The sequence below is a fragment of the Somniosus microcephalus genome, chromosome 13, assembly GCF_052327205.1.
Source record: "Somniosus microcephalus isolate GS21.2 chromosome 13, FLI_Smic_1.0, whole genome shotgun sequence".
Taxonomy (NCBI): Eukaryota; Metazoa; Chordata; class Chondrichthyes; order Squaliformes; family Somniosidae; genus Somniosus; species Somniosus microcephalus.
Genome location: NC_140999.1, coordinates 6,615,525 through 6,633,887, shown reverse-complemented (window position 1 = coordinate 6,633,887; position 18,363 = coordinate 6,615,525). Strand labels below are relative to the sequence as shown.

The 18,363-nt window shown below is 46.3% G+C and overlaps 1 long non-coding RNA gene across 1 annotated transcript; it reads left to right on the top strand.

Annotated features, from left to right (window-relative positions):
• Nucleotides 1–346: 346 nt before the first annotated feature.
• On the top strand, nt 347–17,836 carry LOC147108015 (uncharacterized). Its single transcript, XR_015080509.1, has 2 exons — nt 347–5,380; nt 15,385–17,836. It is a non-coding gene; the product is annotated as an uncharacterized LOC147108015 (long non-coding RNA).
• Nucleotides 17,837–18,363: the final 527 nt, after the last annotated feature.

Sequence of the window (18,363 nt, the reverse complement as noted above, 5' to 3'; positions counted from 1 at the left end):
AATACTGTGTAACTGCTATGTAACTAAGATCAAAGAGTTTCTCCCGGTTTCCTGGCCAATACTACCAAAAAACATATTGGGCTGGAATTTCAGTGTGCCGTGAGGCGGGCAAAAATCCCGAATTCGGGGGTCCCGACACCATCCCGCCAAAAACCCGCCTCCACATAAGTTTCAAAGGAGGCGGGTACCTGCCCCGCACTGGGACCCGCCGACCCGAGGCGGGAAGGGATTAGTGCCAATTAACTGCCTGTTAACAGGTAGTTAACAGGCAGTTTTTAGCCTAATCCCTATTTTGAGGGGTGTTGTGTGGGATTCCCGATGGCTCCAAACCACACCAGGTTAGAGCAGGCGGGCTGTTGGGTTGAAGGACTTGGAGGGGTCGCAATGTCGGTGTTCAGGTGAGTGATGGGTGCATGAGTGCAAAGGTAAGTGTGTTTGGTGTGTCTAAAGTGTGTAAAGAAGTTTAAATTACCTGTACTTACCTTAACAGCCTTTCTTCCTCTAGGCGTCGGGAGTCCATCACTCAGCCGGCACTGAAAGCAGAATGGCTGCGATCTGTCAAAAGTGACAGCCTTCAGCTTTCAGTGCCGGTGAGAGTTCTAACTGAGTCTGCATAGAAGGACTCAGGTTAGAAGTCAGACTGTCACTGTTTGACAGCTTCAAACAGCTGTGAAACACTGATATTTCATCTGTCAGCACTGTTGTGTTTTGAATTTTGCTTCAATTAAGTTTGTCCCAGTTCCTGGGTGTTACCTGAAGGGGATGCTGGGGGGCTCGGTTTTACTTTGTCTTTCACTTTCAGTTTCGGTTTCTGCCATGCAGACAATGTGCTGTAATGTCCACCCATTTACTCAGTAAATAGTAAAAGGTACATTCCGTCTCCTCTATTCATTACTGTTCGGTCAAGATGCAATAAGCACGTCCTGACAGATGAAATTTCAGTCTGTGACGTCACCTGTTGCCGGGTGGCCCTTAATTGGACTGCTGAGCCCGCTGGGCGGGCTCAACAAGGTCAATCAAGGGAAAAGCACGTGGATTGGCCAGACGTCAATGGAGACGGGACTAAAACCCGAAAGTTGTAGTCCCGCCTCCTTCCCGACTGCTGAATGAAAATCCAGCCCGTTAACTCGTCACTCATCTCAGTTGCTGTTGGCGGGATTTTGCTGCCACAAAAAAGGCTACTGCATGTCAAAAGTAATTTGTATAAAACTTTTTGACATGTTTTCTCAGATGAATGACAAGATGCTTTGTGAAGTTCTGCAGCGATCAGAGGTATGCCCTTACTCTGTTGGATATGTTGCACGGTGGTTATGCTACTGGACTAGTAATCTTAAGGCTTGCACTAATAGTCCAGGAGGACTGTGAGTTCAAAAACCCCACCATGCTAGTTTGAGAATTTGAATTTCAGTATAAAAAAATCTGGAAATAAAAAAATGTTTTTATTGGGACTAGTAAACGTGACTATGAATCTGTTGGATTGTTGTACAAACCCAACTGGTTCACGGAAACCTGTCGTTCTTTCCCGGTAATTTTAACGGGCTGTGTTGCCCATTCAAAATTCCGTGCACGTGCAATTTTTTTCAATTTAAGAACCGGGTCCGACTGCGCAGGACTCCTAGGGGGCGAAATTCGCCTCCTTTGTGCCTGCCGCTAGCGCCGCCGGGTGGCGCCAACAGGGAGCTAAGGGGTTATCGCCCCGTGGGGTGCGATAATAGCGCCTGCCGAGAAATTGGCGGAGCGCTGCTGAGGCGCTAGCCAGTAGCGCCCTGGGGCTGGCGATGACGCCGTCGCCGAGCGACGCGACCCCCCTAGCGCCCCACGGCAGAAATTCGGCTGCGACCCGCGAGGCTGCCACAGGCGATGTCAGCGACAGCCTCGCAGGTCGCGCGCCGGGCCGACCTCCGCTCATGGGGTGGTGTTTAAAGGGGGAGGTCTCGTGCGCCCCGTGCCGCCATTTTCTGGTCGGCCCCTCGTGGCGGCCATTGGCGTGGTCCGTGGCCACCATCATGCTGCCCGGCTCCGCATCCCAGTGCCAGGCAGCAGACGTGGCACCACGCCACCCTGCTGGGCTAGTGTGGGCCATCGGCGGCCCTGCAGAGCTCGCAGCGTCCTTCCCCTTTAACGGAAGGGGAGGGGCGGTGCAATACCTCAGCGCTACGTGGAGCGGCTGCGTAGCGCTCCGTCGCGCTTTGCGCCCCAGACACCTCCCCGAAAGGAAGTGGCACGCCCGAGGTAGCGCTCCTCTTCCTCGCCGGGGCGGTAAGCCCAATTTTGCAGCTGGGGCAGTGAAAGTGAGCGAGAGCGGAGCCTGAGGATGTAAAGAGCGCGGCAGGGCGAGGACCGAGAGTGGAGCCTGAGGATACAAAGAGCGCGGCACAGCGAGGACCGAGAACGGAGCCTGAGGATACAAAGAGCGCGGCACAGCGAGGACCGAGAGCGGAGCCTGAGGATGTAAAGAGCGCGGCACAGCGAGGACCGAGAGCGGAGCCTGATGATACAAAGAGCACGGCAGAGCGAGGCCCGAGAGTGGAGCCTGAGGATACAAAGAGCGCGGCACAGCGAGGACCGAGAGCGGAGCCTGAGGATACAAAGAGCGCGGCAGGGCGAGGACCGAGAGCGGAGGCAGCGGACCTGAGAGGGAGCGAGAGCAGAGCCTGAGGATATAAAGAGCGCGGCAGAGCGAGGCCCGAGAGCGGAGGCAGCGGACCTGAGAGGGAGCGAGAGCGGAGCCTGAGGATATAAAGAGCGAGGCCCGAGAGCAGAGGCAGCGAACCTGAGGGAGCGAGAGCGGAACCTGAGGATATAAAGAGCGCGGCAGAGCGAGGCCCGAGAGCGGAGGCAGCGGACCTGACAACAAAACAAGGAGAGACGTCACAGGAAAGCAGGGAAGTGATTGGTTGGTCAGTATTTCTCTCTTTATCTTGGGCATTGGTTTAAATTAAAAGCCGGGATTAAAAATTAAACTTTCAACAAGAGGGAGCTGATTGGTGAGTGTCTGGTAAGTGTTTTTACTTGGCTTTCTTAAAGTTTTTAAGTTTATTCCAGCTAGGTTAGTAAACAGTCTGTTAATTAGAGGTATGGCAGGGCAGCTCACACCCGTGGAATGCACATCCTGTGCCATGTGGGAAGTCCTGGACACCTCCCGTGGTCTGGCCGACCACATGTGCGGGAAGTGTCACCAGCTACAGCAGCTCGAGCACCGGGTTATGGAGCTTGAGCGGCGGCTGCAGTCACTGCGGTGCATCCGCGAGGCTGAGAGCTACGTGAATAGCACGTTTCGGGAGGTGGTCACCCCGCAGCTTAAGAGTGTGCAGGCGGAGAGGGAATGGGTGACCGTCAGACAGAAGAGGAGGACCAGCCAGGTAGTGCAGGAGTCCCCTGAGCCCAACTTGCTCACTTACCAGTATTTGGTGCTGAGTACTGGTGGTGGCGATGGTTCCTCTGGGGAGTGCAGCCAGAGCCAAGTCCACAGCACCATGGAAGGCTCAGCTGCACAGGTGGGGGGGAGGAAGAGGAGAGGGAGAGCAATAGTGATAGGGGATTCAATAGTTAGGGGAGCAGACAGGCGTTTCTGCGGCCGCAGACGTGACTCCAGGATGGTATGTTGCCTCCCTGGTTCCAGGGTCAAGGATGTCACTGAACGGCTGCAGGGCATTCTGAGGGGGGAGGGTGAACAGCCAGAGGTCGTGGTTCATATCAGTACCAACGACATAGATAGGAAGAGGGATGAGGTCCTGCAGGCAGAGTGTAGGGAGCTAGGAAAGAGGTTAAAAAGCAGGACCTCAAAGGTCACACCCCCATCCACATCAATGGGGCTGTGGTGGAAAGGGTGGACAGCTTTAAGTTCCTCGGAGTCCACATCACGGAAGACCTCTCCTGGTCCCTCAACACCTCCTCTCTGGTGAAGGAGGCCCAGCAGCGCCTATATTTCTTAAGGAGGCTGAAGGGATGTAATCTGTCACCCCTGATCCTCTCTAACTTTTACCGCTGCACTATAGAGAGCATCCTGACAAATTGTATCACAGTATGGTATGGCAGCTGTAGCTACTAAGACTGGAAAGCCCTGCAGCGGGTAGTCAAAACTGCCCAACGCATTACCGGCACCCGGCTACCGACCATAGAGCACATATACCAGAAACGCTGTCTACGGAGGTCACGGTCCATCATCAAAGACCCTACCCACCCCAGCCACAGTCTGTTCGCCCTCCTACCATCTGGGAGGCGCTACAGATGCATTCGCACCCGTACGACCAGATTTAGGAACAGCTTCTTTCCCAGGGCTGTCATCCTACTGAACTCCACAAATAAACTCTAAAGCCTGCACATCTGCCAATGCACTTTATTATGGTCATATTTATGTTAATATACTACAAGCCAAATGTATGTTGAATGTTTAAATGTTTTAATCCAAATGTACACTCTCGGGAGCCGCAAGCCTACATTTCGTTGTACTGCACTTGTGCACTAACAATGACAATAAAAGTTGATTTGATTTGATTTTGATTTTGATTTGTAGTATGCCACGTGCTAGTGAGTACAGAAATAGGAAGATAGAGCAGATGAATGTATGGCTGGAGAGATGGTGTAGGAGGGAGGGCTTTAGATTCCTGAGGAATTGGAACTGTTTCGGGGGGAGGTGGGACCTCAGCGGGAACGGGACCAATATCCTCGCGGGAGGGTTTGCTGGTGCTGCTGGGGAGGGTTTAAACTAGCTTGGCAGGGGGATGGGAACCTAAGTATAGAGTCAATAGGGAGGGAAGAAAAACTGGAATTGGAAAACAAAAACGTAGAAAGTAAATTGGAAGGACAGAGAAATCAAGGGCTAGGTAGTAGTCAACAAGGAGGTTTGCCTGTACTAAATGGTATATACTTCAATGCAAGGAGTATGATGAAATATTCCATTCACCACTGCCTGTGACTGAGATCGGTTTCAGTGTCATTTCCCTTCCCCCAGACCTCATTGTATTGTGTACTGGAATGTGCTGTATTGTATACTGGAATGTGCTGGAATGTGCTGTGTGTAGGGCTCCGCCCATACCTGGCCCCGTTTGTAAGCTAGCTTCAGTCTGGCCTCAGTCTCCAGAAGGAAGACATCTCTCTCTCTTACGTGTTACTTTCTAAGTTAATAAAAGCCTTGTTTTTGTTCTGCTAACTTCGAGTCTCGGAATTATTGAGGCACATCAATTTTATTAACTTATTTTTCAACACTATGGATCAACTCCTGAAACCCGAACGTTTGGATTTGGATCAACATGCTCCGGATGCATCAGCACGCTTCGGACACTGGTTTGAGTGTATGGAATTCTTCCTGGACAATTCCGCAGCCGTCAAAGACGCTACGGACGCTGCGAGGATGAGACTCGGAATTCTGCGGAATTGGGTAAGCCACCGAGTTTACCCCCTCATCCAAGACGCCGAGACGTACCTGGCCGCCGCGTATCAGTGGGGGAGCATTTTGGTGCTAGTGACCATAATTCTGTTAGATTTAAGGTAGTTATGGAAAAGGACAAGGATAGACCAGGAATAAAAATTCTAACTTGGGGAAAAGCAAATTTTGCTAAGCTCAGAGGGGATGTAGCCATAGTGGACTGGAAACAGCTACTTGAAGGTAAATCAGTGTCAGAGCGGTGAGAGGCATTCAAGGAGGAGATCCGGAGGGTTCAGACCAAACATGTGCCCTTAAAGAAAAAAGGTGGGACTAACAATTCTAGAGCCCCCTGGATGTCTAGGAACATACAGGTTAAGATAAAGAAAAAAAAGGAGGCGTATGGCAGATACCGAGGGCTAAATACTCCAGAATATTTAGAGGAGTACAGAAAGTGCAGGGGTGCAATTAAAAAGGATATTAGGAAAGCAAAGAGAGAGCATTCGTAATAAGGTGGATGAATTAGCTGCGTAAATAGAGGTAAACTAATATGATTTGATTGGGATTACGGAAACATGGCTCCAGGGTGGCCAAGGCTGGGAACTCAACATCCAGGGGTATTCAATATTCAGGAAAGATAGGCAAAAAGGAAAGGGAAGTGGGGTAGCATTGCTAGTTAAAGAAGGGATTAACACAATTGTAAGGAAGGATATTAGCTCTGATGATGTGGAATCTGTATGGGTAGAACTGAGAAATACCAAGGAGCAGATAACGTTAGTTGGAGTGGTATATAGACCTCCAAGTTATAATGCGGAGGTTGTGGATGGCATTAAAAGGGAAATTAGAGAAGCGTGCAAGAAGGGCACAGCAGTCATCATGGGTGACTTTAATCTACGTATAGATTGGGCTAGCCAAATTAGTAACAATACTGTGGAGGAGGTATTCCTGGAGTGTTTATGGGATGCTTTCCTGGACCAATATGTCGAGGAACCAACCAGAGATCAGGCCATCTTAGACTGGGTATTATGTAATGAGAAAGGATTAATTAGCAATCTTGTTGTATGAGACCCCTTGGGTCAGAGCAATCATAATATGATAGAATTCTTCATTAGTTGACTCAGAGACTAGGGTCCTGAATTTAAATAAAGGAAACTATGATGGTATGAGGCGTGAGTTGGGTAGGATTGATTGGGGAATGTCACTCAAAGGGTTGACAGTGGATAGGTAATGGCAAACATTCAAAGAGCGCATGGATGAACTACAGAATTTGTTCATCCCAGTATGGCATAAAAATAAAACAAAAAAGGTGACTTAACCGTGGCTAACAAGGGAAATTAGGGATAGCATAAGATCCAAGGAGAGGACATATAAATTGGCCAGAAAAAGCAGTAAACCTGAGGATTGGGAGCAGTTTAGGATTCAACAAAGGAGGACAAAGGGAATAATTAAGAAGGGGAAAATAGAATATGAGAGAAAGCTTGCAAGGAACATAAAAACTGACTGTAAAAGCTTTTATAGATATGTGAAGAGAAAGAGATTGGTGAAGTCAAGTGTAGGTCCCTTGCAGTCAGAATCAGGGGAATTTATAATGGGGAACAAAGAAATGGCAGACCAATTAAATACATATTTTGGTTCTGTCTTCACAAAGGAGGACACAAATAACTTCCCAGAGATGCCGGGGAACATAGGGTCTGATGAAAGGGTGGAACTGAAAGAAATCAGTATTTGTAGGGAAATGGTGTTAGGAAAATTGATGGCACTGAAGGCCGATAAATCCCCAGGGCCTGATAATCTACATCCTAGGGTACTTAGGGAAGTGGCCCTAGAAATAGTAGATGCATTGCTGGTCATCTTCCAGAACTCAATAGACTCTGGAACAGTACCCATGGATTGGAGGGTAGCTAATGTTACCCCACTATTCAAAAAAGGTGGTAGAGAGAAAACGGGGAAATACAGACCAGTAAGCCTGACATCGGTAGTGGGGAAAATGCTAGAGTCCATTATAAAAGATGTAATAGCAGAGCACTTGGAAAACAGTGACAGGATCGGACAAAGTCAACATGGATTTACAAAAGGTAAATCATGCTTGACTAATCTACTGGGATTTTTTGAGGATGTAACTGGTAAAATAGATAAGGGAGAATCAATGGATGTGGTGTATTTGGACTTTCAAAAGGCTTTCGATAAGGTCCCGCATAAGAGATTAGCGTGTAAAGTTAAGGCACATGGGATTGGGGGCAAGATATTTACTTGGATAGAGAACTGGTTGGCAGACGGGTCTTTTTCCGAGTGGCAGGCAGTGACTAGTGGGGTACCGCAGGGATCAGTCCTTGGACCCCAGCTATTCACAATATATATTAATGATCTAGAAAAGGGAACTAGATGTAATATCTCCAAGTTTGCAGACGACACAAAGCTGGGTGGGCGTGTGTGCTGTGAAGAGGATGCCGAGAAACTCCAGGATGATTTGGACAGGTTGGGTGATTGGGCAGAAGCATGGCAGATTCAATATAACGTGGATAAACGTGAGGTTATCCACTTTGGTGGCAAAAACAGGAAGGCAGATTATTATTTGAATGGCAATAGATTGGGAGAAGGGGAAGTGCAACGAGACCTGGGTGTCCTTGTGCACCAGTCGCTGAAGGTAAGCATGCAGGTGCAGCAGGCGGTTAAGAAGGCAAATGGTATGTTGGCCTTCATAGCGAGAGGGTTTGAGTACAGGAACAAGGATGTCTTGCTGCAGTTGTACAGGACCTTGGTGAGACCACATCTTGAGTATTGTGTCCGGTTTTGGTCGCCTTATCTGAGGAAGGATGTTCTTGCCATGGAAGGAGTTCAGCGAAGATTCACCAGGCTGATACCTGGGATGGCAGGAATGACGTATGAGGAGAGATTGGGTCGATTGGGCTTATACTCGCTGGAGTTTAGAAGAATGAGAGGGGATCTCATTGAAACTTATAAAATTCTGACAGGACTGGACAGACTAGATGCAGGAAGGTAGTTCCCGATGGTCGGGGAGCCCAGAACCAGAGGTCACAGCCTAAGGCTAAGGGGTAAGCCATTTAGGACAGAAATGAGGAGGAATTTCTTCACCCAGCGAGTGGTGAACCTGTGGAATTCTCTACCACAGAAGGCAGTAGAGGCCAATTCATTAAATATATTCAAGAAGGAGTTGGATATATTTCTTAAGGCTAAAGGGATCAAGAGGTATGGGGAGAAAGCAGGGACAGGGTACTGAATTTGGATGATCAGCCATGATCGCATTGAATGGGGAGCAGGCTCAAGGGGCCAAATGGCCTACTCCTGCTCCTATCTTCTATGTTTCTATGTTCCTATGTAAAATTCTTGGCAAGTAAAATCAAGGAAACCCAAAGATGTTTTATAAATATATTGAGAGTAAGAGGATAACTAAAGAAAGGGTAGGGCCTATTAGAGCTCATGAGGGTAATCTGTGTGTGGAGGCGGGAGACGTCGGTCGGGTTCTTAATGAATACTTTGCGTCTGTTTTCACAAAGGAGAGGGGCGAAGCAGACATTGCTATCAGGGAGGAGGAGTGTGACATATTACATGAAATAAACATAGTGCGAGAGAAAGTATTAAGGGATTTAGCAGCTTTAAAATTGGATAAATCCCCAGGCCCAGATGAAATGTATCCCAGGCTGTTAAGCGAAGCAAAAGAGGAAATAGCAGATGCCCTGACCATCATTTTTCAATCCTCTCTGGCTTCAGGTGTGGTGCCGGAGGACTGGAGGACTGCTAATGTGGTACCCTTGTTTAAAAAGGGAGAAAAGGATAGACCGAGTAATTACAGGCCAGTCAGCCTAACCTCGGTGGTGGGAAAATTATTGGAAAGAATTCTGAAGGACAGGATAAATCTTCATTTAGAAAGACACAGATTAACCAAGGATAGTCAGCACGGATTTGTTATGGGAAGGTCGTGTCTGACACACTTAATTTAATTTTTTGAGGAGGTAACAAGGAGGGTAGATGAGGGTTGTGCGTTTGATGTAGTTTATATGGACTTTAGCAAGGCTTTTGATAAGGTTCCACATGGCAGACTGGTCACGAAGTTAAAAGCCCATGGGATCCAGGGCAAAGTATCAAGGCGGATTCAAAACCGGCTCGGAGACAGGAAGCAGAGGGTAATGGTTCATGGGCGTTTTTGTGACTGGAAGGCTGTTTCCAGTGAGGTTCCGCAGGGCTCAGTACTAGGTCCCTTGTTTTTGTGGTATATATAAATGATCTAGACTTGAATATAGGGGGTATGATTAAGAAGTTTGCAGATGATACTAAAATCGGCTGTGTGGTTGATACTGAAGAAGGAAGCTGTAGACTGCAGGAAGATAGCAATATATTGGTCAGTTGGGCAGAACAGTGGCAAATGGAATTCAATCCAGAGAAGTGTGAGGTAATGCATTTGGGGATGGCTAACAAGGAAAGGGAATACACATTAAATGGTAGGACACTGAGTAGTGTAGAGGAACAAAGGGACCTTGGAGTGCATGTCCACAGTTCCCTGAAGGTAGCAGGCAAAGTAGATAAAGTGGTTAAGAAGGCATCCGGAATGCTTGCCTTTATTAGCTGTGGCATAGAATACAAGAGCAGGGAGGTTATGCTTCAACTGTATAAAACACTAGTTAGGCCTCAGCTAGAGTACTGCGTGCAGTTCTGGTCACCACATTACAAGAAAGATAGAAACATAGAAACATAGAAGATAGGAGCAGGAGTAGGCCATTCGGCCCCTCGAGCCTGCTCCGCCATTCAATGCAATCATGGCTGATCATCCAATTTCAGTACCCGGTCCCTGCTTTCTCCCCATATCCCTTGATCCCTTTAGCCTTAAGAAATATATCCAACTCCTTCTTGAATATATTTAATGAATTGGACTCTACTGCCTTCTGTGGTAGAGAATTCCACAGGTTCACCACTCTCTGGGTGAAGAAATTCCTCCTTATTTCTGTCCTAAATGGCCTACCCCTTATCCTTAGACTGTGACCCCTGGTTCTGGACTCCCCGACCATCGGGAACATCCTTCCTGCACCTAGTCTGTCCAGTCCTGTCAGAATTTTATAAGTTTCAATGAGATCCCCTCTCATTCTTCTAAACTCCAGCAAGTACAAGCCCAATCATGCCAATCTCTCCTCATACGTCATTCCTGCCATCCCAGGTATCAGCCTGGTGAATCTTCGCTGAACTCCTTCCATGGCAAGAACATCCTTCCTCAGATAAGGCGACCAAAACTGCACACAATACTCAAGATGTCGTCTCACCAAGGCCCTGTACAACTGCAGCAAGACATCCTTGTTCCTGTACTCAAACCCTCTCGCTACGAAGGCCAACATACCATTTGCCTTCTTAACCGCCTGCTGCACCTGCATGCTTACCTTCAGCGACTGGTGCACAAGGACACCCAGGTCTCGTTGCACTTCCCCTTCTCCCAATCTATTGCCATTCAGATAATAATCTGCCTTCCTGTTTTTGCCACCAAAGTGGATAACCTCACATTTATCCACGTTATATTGCATCTGCCATGCTTTTGCCCAATCACCCAACCTGTCCAAATCATCCTGGAGTTTCTCGGCATCCTCCTCACAGCACACACGCCCACCCAACTTTGTGTCGTCTGCAAATTTGGAGATATTACATCTAGTTCCCTTGTCTAGATCATTAATATATATTGTGAATAGCTGGGGTCCAAGGACCGATCCCTGCGGTACCCCACTAGTCACTGCCTGCCACTTGGCAAAAGACCTGTTTATTCCAACTCTTTGCTTTCTATCTGCCAACCAGTTCTCTATCCAAGTCAATATCTTGCCCCCAATCCCATGTGCCTTAACTTTACACGCTAATCTCTTATGCGGGACCTTATCAAAAGCCTTCTGAAAGTCCAAATACACCACATCCACTGGTTCTCCCTTATCTATTTTACAAGTTACATCCTCAAAAAATTCCAGTAGATTAGTCAAGCACGATTTACCTTTTGTAAATCCATGTTGACTTTGTCCGATCCTGTCACTGTTTTCCAAGTGCTCTGCTATTACATCTTTTATAATGGACCCTAGCATTTTCCCCGCTATTGATGTCAGGCTTACCGGTCTGTAATTCCCCGTTTTCTCTCTACCACCTTTTTTGAATAGTGGGGTAACATTAGCTACCCTCCAATCCATGGGTACTGTTCCAGATTCCATCGAGTGTTGGAAGATGATCAGCAATGCATCTACTATTTCTAGGGCCACTTCCTTAAGTACCCTAGGATGTAGATTATCAGGCCCTGGGGATTTATCGACCTTCAATCCCATCAATTTCCCTAACACCATTTCCCTACAAATACTGATTTCTTTCAGTTCCACCCTTTCATCAGACCCTATGTTCCCCAGCATGTCTCACACACACACTCACACAGAAACCCCACAGTGCAGATAGAGGCCATTTCGGCCCATCGAGCCTGCACCGACACATATCCCATCCGATCCCCGTAACCCCTACACCAACACATATCCCACCCTATCCCTGTAACCCCACGTATTTAATCCCCCTAACACTAAGGGTCAATTTATCATAGCCAATCAACCTAACCCGCACATCTTTGGACTGTGGGAGGAAACCGGAGCACCCGGAGAAAACCCACGCAAACACGGGGAGAATGTGCAAACTCCACACAGACAGTGGGAGGTTATTTGTGTCCTCCTTTGTGACGACAGAACCAAAATATGTATTTAATTGGTCTGCCATTTCTTTGTTCCCTGTTATAAATTCCCCTGATTCTGACTGCAAGGGACCTACGCTTGACTTCACCAATCTTTCTCTCTTCACATATCTATAAAAGCTTTTACAGTCAGTTTTTATGTTCCTTGCAAGCTTACTCTCATATTCTATTTTCCCCTTCTTAATTAATCCCTTTGTCCTCCTTTGTTGAATCCTAAACTGCTCCCAATCCTCAGGTTTACTGCTTTTTCTGGCCAATTTTATATGTCCTCTCCTTGGATCTTATGCTATCCCTAATTTCCCTTGTTAGCCACGGTTGAGTCACCTTTTTTGTTTTATTTTTATGCCAAACTGGGATGAACAAATTCTGTAGTTCATCCATGCGGTCTTTGAATGTTTGCCATTGCCTATCCACCGTCAACCCTATGAGTGACATTCCCCAATCAATCCTACCCAACTCACGCCTCAGACCATCGTAGTTTCCTTTATTTAAATTCAGGACCCTAGTCTCTGAGTCAACTACTTCATTCTCCATCTTAATGAAGAATTCGATCATATTATGATCGCTCCGACCCAAGGGGCCTCGTACAACAAGATTGCTAATTACTCCTTTCTCATTACATAATACCCAGTCTAAGATGGCCTGATCTCTGGTTGGTTCCTCGACATATTGGTCCAGAAACCAATCTATATTTAGATTAAAGTCACCCATGATGACTGCTGTGCACTTATTGCACGCTTCTCTAATTTCCCTTTTAATGCCATCCCCAACCTCCGCATTACTGTTTGGAGGTCTATATACCACTCCCACTAACGTTTTCTGCCCCTTGGTATTTCTCAGTTCTACCCATACAGATTCCACATCATCAGAGCTAATATCCTTCCTTACAATTGTGTTAATCCCTTCTTTAACCAGCAATGTTACCCCACCTCCTCTTCCTTTCTGCCTATCTTTCCTGAATATTGAATACCCCTGGATGTTGAGTTCCCAGCCTTGGCCACCCTGGAGCCATGTTTCCATAATCCCAATCAAATCATATTAGTTTACCTCTATTTGCGCAGCTAATTCATCCACCTTATTACAAATGCTCCTCGCATTAAGATACAAGGCCTTCAGGCTTATTTTTTTAACGCTCTTAGACCTATTAGAATTATTATTTACTGTGGCCATGTTTGATTTAAACCATTGATTTCTCTGACTGCCACTTTTGTTTTTCTCCTTCCTATCTTTTGCTTTTATCCTTGTTTCCCTTTCCTCTGTCCGCCTGCTCAGGTTCCCAACCCCCAGCCATTTTAGTTTAAACCCTCCCCCAAAGCACTAGCAAACACTCCCCCTAGGACATCGGTCCCGGCCCTACCCAGGTGCAAACCGTCCGGTTTGAACTGGTCCCACCTCCCCCAGAACCAGTTCCAATGGCCCAGGAATTTGAATCCCTCCCCGTTGCACCATTCCTCTAGCCATGTATTCATCTGAAATATCCTTCTATTTCTACTCTGACTAGCACGTGGCACTGGTAGCAATCCTGAGATTACTACCTTTGAGGTCCTATTTTGTAATTTACCTCCTAACTCCCTATATTCAGCTTTTAGGACCTCATCCTGTTTTTTACCTATATCGTTGGTACCTATATGCACCACGACAACTGGCTGTTCACCCTCCCCTTCCAAAATGTTCTGCAGCCACTCTGAGACATCCTTGACCCTTGCACCAGGGAGGCAACACACCATCCTGGAGTCTCGTTTGTGGCTGCAGAAACGCCTATCTATTCCCCTTACAATAGAATCCCCTATTACTATAGCTCTACCCCTCATTTTCCTCCTGTCCTGTGCAGCAGAGCCACCCCTGGTGCCAGGAAGTTGGCTGCTGCTGCCTTCCTCTGATAAGCCATCCCCCCCAACAGTACTCAAAGTGGTGTATCTGTTTGAGAGTGGGATGTCCACAGGGGACCCCTGCACTACCTGCCTGCCCCTAATACTCTGTCTGTTGGTCACCCCTTTCCTTTCTGCCTGTCCAACCTTTGCCTGCGGTGTGACCAACTGCTTAAACGTGTTATCCACAACTTCCTCAGCATCGCGAATGGTCCAGTATGTATCCAATCGCAGCTCCAGCGCTGCAATGTGGTCTGCCAGTAGCTGCAACTGGACACACTTCCTGCACATGTAGTTGTCAGGGACACAGGAAGTGTCCCTGAGTTCCCACATAGCGCAGGAGGAGCATGCCATGGGGCCAGGCTCTCCTGTCATGACTTACCCTTTAATTAATTGAAATTAAATTAAATTAAATCAATCCCACCAATTACACTACAGTTAAATGGTATATTTAAGGGCCCTGATTTACCAACAGTCCCTGCTACACCACAGAGACTTTAGAAACTATAAACCACAGAGTTAAGGTTCAAAAAGAGAGAAATACTCAACAACCAATCACTTACCTGCTTTCTGGTGATGTCACACTTCGATTACACTGATGTGGTTGCACTAGAGAGGGTGCAGAGGAGATTTACAAGGATGTTGCCGGGAGTAGAGAATCTTAGATATGAGGAAAGACTGGATAGGCTGGGTCTGTTTTATTTGGAACAGAGGAGGCTGAGTGGAGACCTTATTGAGGTGTATAAAATTATGAGGAGCCGCAATAAAGTAGATAAAAGATAGCAGAGGAGTCAAAAACTAGGGGGCACAGATTTAAAGTAATTGGTGGAAGATTTAGAGGGGATTTGAGGGGAAATTTCTTCACCCAGAGGGTTGTGGGGCTCTAGAACTCACTGCCTGAAAGGGTGGTAGAGGCAGAAACCCCAACCACATTTAAAAAGTACTTGGATCTGCACTTGGGATGCTCGAACCTGCAGGGCTACGGACCAAGAGCTGGGAAGTGGGATTAGGCTGGATGGCTCTTTGTTGGTTGGCGCGGACACGATGGGCTGAAATGGCCTCCTTCCGCGCTGTAATTTTCTATGATTCTATAAATGCCGGGCAATAATTCGGTTACCTCCCTCAAACGGAGCGTAACCGAATTTCACCCCCACCACCACCCCCCCCCCAGAACTTTGCGCTGCTTAACACTGGGAACATTGGTGACATGATTGACTCTTAATTGCCCTCTGAAGTGGCCTTGCAATCCCCTCAGTCAGAGCAACCAGAGATGTGCAATAAATGCCGGCCTTGCCCGCCACGCCCACAGATTGAGAAAGAATTGTTCTTGTTAAATTGAGTAAGAAAACTCCCAAGAGGATATCTATTAATTATAATTTTTGGGGGGGCCATTTTTACTATGGATTTGATAGTGAGTTTTATTCTGTTTCCTGTTGTTTTTGCAGCCCTGGAGATGCCTGCGGACAGGCTGCCCACTCCCCCCCCTCCATCAGCTCCACGACAGCAACTCTGCCGAAGGATCAACAGCTGTGATGTAACTGCCGCACGTTTGTTAAGTGAGAAATGACAGTCAGTGTGTGTTATGTAACAAGAGTTGGGGTATAGTTCAATGTATAAAATGTATATCTCAATATGTAAATCCTATATCTTGATATGTAAATCCTATATCTTGATATGTAAATCCTATATCTCGATATGTAAATCCTATATCTCGATATGTAAATCCTATATCTCGATATGTAAATCCTATATCTCAATATGTAAAATGTATATATTGATATGTAAATCCTATATCTCAATATGTAAATCCTATATCTCGATATGTAAAGCTATCTCAATATGTAAATCCTATATCTCGATATGTAAATCCTATATCTCAATATGTAAAATGTATATATTGATATGTAAATCCTATATCTCTATATATAAAGCCTATATCTTGATATGTAAAGCCTATAGCTCAATACATAAAGCCTATAGTTCAATATATAAAGCCTATAGCTCAATGTATAAAGCCCATATCTTGATATGTGATGCCTATAGCTCAATATATAAAGCCTATATCTTGATATGTAAACCCTATATCACAATATGTAAAGCCTATAGCTCAATATATAAAGCCTATTGCTCAATATATAAAGCCTATATCTTGTTATGTGAAGCCTATAGCTCAATATATAAAACCTCTAGCTCAATATATAAATCCTATATCTTGATATGTAAACCCTATATCACAACATATAAAGCCTATAGCTCAATATATAAAGCCTATTGCTCAATATATAAAGCCTATATCTTGTTATGTGAAGCCTATAGCTCAATATATAAAGCCTATTGCTCATTGTATAAAGCTTATATCTTGATATGTAAACCCTATATCACAATATGTAAAGGCTATAGCCCAATATATAAAGCTTGACATGAACTCAAACTCATCCGGGATCTCGAGTCTGCCCAAAGTCCCACTCACCTCAATGACTTTACTCAACTTAACCCAAACCTCAACTGTGCCCAATGGAACCCAAACCACAACTGTACTCAAATTAAGCCAAACACCAACTGGCAATGTAGTAGATTTCCCGGGGTAGTCCATGATTATTAGCAGGTCTGTAGAAAGCACCAGCAAGGACTCTCAATGATGCTCAACTCCCCACTTGGAAAAGGCGCTGGCAAAGACAGCTGACCTGCTGGTGGTCAATGCTCAGCCTGTTTCGATTGGCTCATTGGTTGGTAGGTAGGGGTGCGGCTTGGAAGGATGTGTAGATAACGAGAAGGGTGCAGTGAGGCACAGAGGGCCAGTGGAGGTCGGCAAGACAGGGGCGACAGGTGAGTGGGACTTTGGGCAGGCTTGAGATGCAGGCTGTGCGGTCCTGAGTGAGTTTGAGTTAATGTCAAGTGGAGCTTCCGAGGCCAGAGAAGAGGGTATTGGAAAGTTTTAATCTCAATGTGGCACAGGCATCAATGAGGGTTTCAGTTGTAACTGGCATGAGGCATAGAAAATTCTGAGGGGTTTAGATAATTTGAACACAAGGACTGAGATGAGGAGGAATTTCTTCACCCAGAGAGTGGTGAACCTGTGGAATTCTCTGCCACACAGGGCAGTTGAGGCCAATTCATTAAATATATTCAAGAAGGAGTTAGATATATTTCTTGAGGCTAAAGGGATCAAGGGATATGAGGAGAAAGCAGGGACAGGGTACTGAAATTGGATGATCAGCCATGATCTCATTAAATGGCGGAGTGGGCTCGAGGGGCCGAATGGCCTACTCCTGCTCCTATCTTCTATGTTTCTATGTAAGTATGTATGTATGACAAGGAGGGTCAGGACCTCAAATTCAGAAGAGGGCAGATTAACAGAGTTTAGGTTTAACCATTTACCCAAAGGATTGGAACCAACAATGGAGGCAGGATAGTATTGCCAGATTCAAGAGGGAACTGGCTAGATATTTGGCAGAGAATACATTTTGAGAGATGGAATAGTCTATGGTATTTTTTCAAACTGGTCAAATAGGCTGCAGCGGTCTCTGCCAGTCTTACACAACCTTATCTTATCTTTTCAATCTTATCTTCGTTCCGCATTAAAGAAACTGGGTGACGCCATGGGTGAGAAACTAAGCCTTTCACCTCAAAGGCCTAGACTCAGACTAATGGGACGGAAGGTCTCTCTGCTGGCTATAGGAAATCTATCGGAAATCTGTTTTTGTTGAGCACACCGAGAATTTAAATGCGGAAGATGTTACGAGATGTCCAATAGCAACTGGAGGGGCAGGATTGCTCACTCAGTACGAGAGCTGGAGTGGTGAAAAATCTGCCAGAAAACTGTAAGTTAACGGTGGGTGACAGTTTACTTCTTGTAGTTTTATCACTTATTTATCAATAAACTCCATGTAAAGGGCAGCATTTGTCAGTGTGCTTATTATTGATTTGCAATTTTATTAGAAGGGACTGGTCAACTGGGATCCATTCAGAATAAATTCAGTTATATAAGCCTGTCTTATAAGAAGGCCCACAGAACAAAACTGCCCACCAATTAGCAGTAAATTGTCAAACTTGCTCAGACATTCCTCCATGTATTTAGGTGAGAAACAGAAATGTGTACACAGGGCCAGAAGGGTAGTTGGAGCTGGGCGACCTTGTTGGGACAGTGTAGAGGGAGATTTACTCTATATCTAACCCATGCTGTACCTGCCCTGGGAGTGTTTGATGGGACAGTGTAGAGGGAGCTTTACTCTGTATCTAACCCGTGCTGTACCTGCCCTGGGAGTGTTTGACGGGACAGTGTAGAGGGGGCTTTACTCTGTATCTAACCTGTGCTGTACCTGCCCTGGGAGTGTTTGATGGGACAGTGTAGAGGGAGCTTTACTCTGTATCTAACCCGTGCTGTACCTGCCCTGGGAGTGTTTGACGGGACAGTGTAGAGGGAG